A 5,669-nucleotide genomic window follows, 5' to 3' on the forward strand; every position below is an offset into this window, starting at 1 on the left:
AAAAAGCACCCGAAGCAAGGCATGCTCTAATAGTGCTGGACCTGCTGCCTGCACTTGCAAAGCCTTGCTTCTTGCCTCTTACCTCTTCGGTGCCTCCTCCACAGCAAGCATGGATGTGGGTTTAACTCTCCGGCAGACACCACAACCACCACCCATCCTTGAGCAGAAGGCTACAGCAAACAACTACTCATACTGAAACGGGGCTTTTGGTCCTGGTCACACAGGAAGCACTGCCGAAGCCGTTAGGTAGTTTTCAAGTTCTTTCCACCTCTTGTTCAGAAGTCTCTGTGCCATTACTAATGATTTGGGGTCTTGCACATGTAGGCAAGCACTCTCTCACTGATCAACTCCTCAAAGTTACCCTTATGTTCTTCTTATTGAGGAAAGAAAGATGGTAATCTGTCCTTCAGCCTATTGTTTTCTTTTGATATTTTGAGAAAAGGTCTCATTTAGCCCAAACTGGCATCAGACTTGCTAATAGCCAAGGCTGGCCTTGAACTCTTAGTCCTCTTGCCTCCACCTCCCAGGTTCTAGTATTTCTGGTGTTAGCAGACTGGCTACACTTTCATGAGTTTCTAGACAGGCTCAGTGGTAGAGAGAGGTGAACCTCTGAGTCTGAGGCCAGCCTGGTCTACGGAGTTCTAGGACAGCTGGAGCTAGACAGAGGTCTCACTATTCATCACCCCTGGAAATCAGTGTACAGACCAAACTGGCCTTAAACTCATGGAGATGTATGTGCTCCTGCTGCCAGAGTTCTGGATTTAAAAGCATGCACCACTACAGTCAGCACATTATTTTTCTTGGAAACAGAAACCAGCAATAGAGAAATGTGTGGCATATATTTGAAGAAATCATTCTCAAACAGCCGTTCATTATTTTATTTATTTACTTTTGGGTGGGATCTTGTTGGGATTGGTCTGGTGCTGCTATGTATTTTAAATATGTTAAAATGTTTAAGTATGTAAAATTCTTTACCCCGGGATCTAGGTACCCCAATACTACTAAATTTTCATGTACACCAGATTTGTTGTGCAAAACTTGCTCCCCAAATTAACTGGTCAATAAAAGGCTAAAGCTTGTGATTGGGCAGTAGAAAGAGGAAGGCAGGACTTCCTGGGAGGGAGAAAGGAACTCTGGGAAGAAGAAAGAGGAAGGCCTTTTCACCAGGAGATGGGGGAGGAAATATATATGACTACAGGCCTAGACAGTATAGCTAGCCATGTGGTGGAATGGGACTAGGTGGTTGGACTAACTTAGATGAGCTAGTTTTGAGTCTGTCTAAATAGTCCTAATCTTTGAAATACTAAAAGGTCTCTGTGTGGTTATTTGGGGAACTAGCTGGTTATGGAATAACTGCTACCATATTAATTTCCAGTAGTAATAGATAGACAATATTAATAACCTTTTTACAGGGTCTTGCTATGTGACCCAGGCTAGCCTTCCGCCTCAGCCTCTGAAGTGTTGAGTTCAAGAATATGCACACCCGGGCTGGTGAGATGGCTCAGTGGGTAAGAGCACCCAACTGCTCTTCTGAAGGTCCGGAGTTCAAATTCCAACAACCACATGGTAGCTCATAACCATCCGTCACAAGATCTGATGCCCTCTTCTGGAGTGTCTGAAGACAGCTACAGTGTACTTAAATATAATAAATAAATAAATCTTTTTAAAAAAAAAAGAAAAGAAAAGAAAGAAAATACTGAAGAATATGCACACCCCCAGGCTGGGCTCACCTGGGAGCCAGGCATTAGTGGACAGTTTTCAGAATGAATGTTCCTTTGTCTCCTCCACCTTCACGGCTCTGCTCCTACCACAGTGGTCTTGTCTAAAATACACGGTATATATAATTCCTTAAAGTCATCTGTACCATATCCAAAGTACCCTCAACGGTCATATGATGTGTCAGAAATTCTGATCACTCAAGTTCCTTAACAATTCTGCTCAAATACTGAGGACTTTTCTTATTTATCTAGATTAGTGAGGTTGAGCTATTTTGCATGAAACACAAATCTAATTTCTGAATTAGAATTCCATCAGAACATCTGTGTAAATTATTTCTCTTCCTTTGGTTTATAATAAGCTATATACAATTAGGTTTTAAGATTCAAATAATTTGATTTCTTTAGACCTCATAGGTCACTGTTGTCCTGCTTTTGATTGAGGCTGTCACTATATATAGTCCAGGCTACTTTTCAACTTGCAATTCCACTGTGTCAACCTTCCAAGAACTAAGATTACAGGTATATTGTGGTGGCCTTTATAAAAATTCTGTAATTTGGTTTCATTAAAAAACACACATTAGTATTGTACGAATGTGCTTTCATTTAATTTAATCCCTGGTGTGGGGATAGGAGGCTGCTTCAGACTGTCCACAGCAGCTGACTATGATTTGCCTTGTGCTCTAGCGGAGGCATGGTTTTGCCAGCTGCAGATAGTTTCTATGATTGTGTGATATTTGGATTCTGGTAACTTTTCAAAGGGTAAATAAATGCTAGGGCCTGGAGAGGTGGGGTAGATGGTTGTTGGTCGTTTAAGGAGGATAGTTACAGTTTGTAAGTTGTCATGGGCAAAGAAAAAAATAGATTCAGGGATCTCTCTACCCTCTATCCTTTGTTCTTTCCAATCTAGTGTTAGGGGGAGAAATGGGGAAGGGGGATGAAAGGTGGGAAAAAGAAGCCACAAAGTAGCAAAGATCAGTTATAAGTGGCACCCAACATGGGATTCTGTTTTTAAAAAAAAAAAATGGGAAATTTGATTCCAAATGCTATAGAGTAAACTAGAGGGAGCAAAGGAATAGATTCCCACACACACAAAGGGGCCAGCAAATGATTTATTGTGGCTACTACCACTAGAATACCCACCACCCTGCTCCCAGAGGGGATCTTCAGTGTTTTGTTTTGTTTTTTCATATATTCTGTTTCAAAAAAGGTTGAAAGAATGGCTGAGTAGTTGGAAAAATTGCAAATGGACATAGAAGGTCCTGAGAAACAAAAATGGCTGAAATGGGGGAGAAGAGGGGGTCACTCTGCTCTTTTGTTTCTGAACGGGTGGCAGAGTTAGCTGTGCAATGGGAGAGGTTGCAGATGGAAGGGGAAGCACTTCAGAAGCAAGGAGCACTGGGGAAGAGAGCAGAAGGCTCAGTCCCAGGGAGTGAGCATGAGAACAGGAGTTTCACACCGGAGAAACGAAGGAAAAACTGTGCTGAAGGGCAGTTGGCTCAGAGAAAAGCTGAAAAAGCAGAAAGACAATACGATAATCACCATTCAAAACAAGGGTTAGCCGGGAAGTGGTGGTGCACACCTTTAATCCCAGCACTTGGGAGGCAGAGGCAGGTGGATTTCTGAGTTCAAGGCCAGCCTGATCTACAGAGTGAGTTTCAGGACAGCCAGGGCTATACAGAGAAATCCTGCCTCGAAAAACAAAAACAAAAAAAGGGTTAATGTCAAACCAACAGTGCTGCCAGAGTTATAGAAGGGGTGACCCAGGGTTATGAAATCATCAATTTTCTAAGAGACATACAGCATGTGCCCACTAATGTTATAGAACAAGGTTATGACAAGATAGGAGGGCATCCTATAGAAATGATAGATCTAAGGCATTTAACGAGGTTATGATTTCATATGGGATGCAAAACAATTCCTAAATAACTCAGTTACTCAAAAAAAATTATTCCCCAAGATTGGAAGGTATTGGTAATAGCTGTACTAGACACTGGTCTGCAGTTGCAATGATTAACATAGTGGAGGGGAAAAATCATGAATATTGAACAGCAAAATAGAGAGAGCAGAATACAGTAAAAGATCAGTTGCTAGGTGAAGGCTTGCAACGTAGGTGTTGATAGAGACTGTAGAATGATGTGCGTGCCTGGCCCCTTAAAGGATCCCCCATGGCTAGTCAACTGACTCTGAAAATACTTACTGCTCAACCCTATGACATTTAGTGATGGTTTCCTCTTGGTCTTGTGGGAACAGGAGAGGACATAAAAAGCCAGCAAAGGCTGGCAGAAGAGTAGGTCCAGGACACACTGTAGTAGGATTGGAGAGAGAGGAGAAAGGTAGGGTGAGAGAGAAGAGTCAGAGAAGACAGGTGATGTAGGAAGAATGACCGAGTGGGGCTAGAGAGGAGATGGAGCCAGAGAAGAACATTGTTAGTAGACAGGAGAGGACCACTGAAGCCACAGGCCCGTGGACAAATGCACCAAGAATATAAATGATACTGGTTTTCACATGTACTGTGACAATCTAATAGGTCAAGCTATAGCTAGAGGTCTCTGATGCTTTAATTTAAAAGGCTCCATGCTTTAATCGTGGAAAATGTAGACATTTGAAACAAAATTCTAAACAAGGCATCTCTATAGGCAACAGTGTTTCTGAACATGAAGAAGGCCTAGCTTTCCAGGGTGCAGGTGATACGGCAAGGGTTGCCCCTGGGCAAATGAATATAGGACCAAGACAGATATCCAGGGCAGCTTTTTGCCATTGGAAAACAAATTGGAGGGGCCTAGGTTAAGGCCCTGCAGCAAAAAGTGTAATCTGTTTACCTCTTATCAGCCAAAGGTTAACAAGCAGGCAGAAAAACCTCAGCTAAGCATTGCAAATCTAATGCATGCCACTGCAGACAGTGTTGCTTTAAAGTTGGCCAGAGATAAACATCTCACACTATCCCCATATTCAATGTTTCACAGTGTCTACTGGAGTTTATGGTCATTGCCCGCAGGGACAGTAGGAATGGTATTCAGAAGCAGTTGACCTCCCAAGGATTCACTGTGTATTTCAAAGGAGATATTAAAATAATGGCTTATGTAAAAAAGAAAAATGCAATTTAACACAGGTGATAGGATTGTTCACCTGTTAATGTTTCCTTATACCAAAGGCAAGGCCAATCCAGTAAAAAGACCAGGGACATTTGGAAGTACTGGAAAATATGTTCTGGCAAACAGTGAATAATCAGAGGCCAAAATTAAAGTTGCAAGTGAATGACATTGAAATAGATTTTGTGGATACAGTAGCTGATGTAACAACCATTTATTAAATGCTATCATTTTCTGGGGGATTATTACACCCCCTTTTACTCCGTAGTATCTATTGGTAGTTTCTACCTCATTTCTTGCCCACACATTCTCAAGTAAACAACGCAAAAACACTATACTTTATTAATAAGTTGTAGGCGTTATGCTGGGCACATCGAGCTATTCTAATCCTTCCACTGGTTAAAACCCACACAAATGCCAATCACCTGCCAACCTGGTGTCTCCCAGGCTGCTTCTGCTCCATCAGCCTGTCCTCAGGACTCGGGCTTCTGTTGGTCCATCCCATGTAATGGTGACTCCTACCTCCGGCTTCACTCTCAAAGAGCTCATACTCAGCTCTCAGTCCTGACCTCCATTCTGCCCAGTCACAAGCCCCAATCATTTACTGACAAACTGGGGATTATCAGGGAGCACTATTTACAGTACATTAATACAGTGCGCCAAAGTCAGGTTACAGTCTGGATAGGGGCTCAGAATTCAGTGTTGGGAGCCGACTCTTAGCAGAAAGCAGCTATCATCTCTGCAGCCATCTTTTTGTTGTTGTTTTTTTTGTTTTTTTGGTTTTGTGAGACAGGGTTTCTCTGTATAGCCCTGGCTGTCCTGGAACTCACTTTGTAGACCAGGCTGGCCTTGAACTCAGAAA

This window comes from Mus pahari, chromosome 3 (genome assembly GCF_900095145.1).
Source record: "Mus pahari chromosome 3, PAHARI_EIJ_v1.1, whole genome shotgun sequence".
Taxonomy (NCBI): domain Eukaryota; kingdom Metazoa; phylum Chordata; class Mammalia; order Rodentia; family Muridae; genus Mus; species Mus pahari.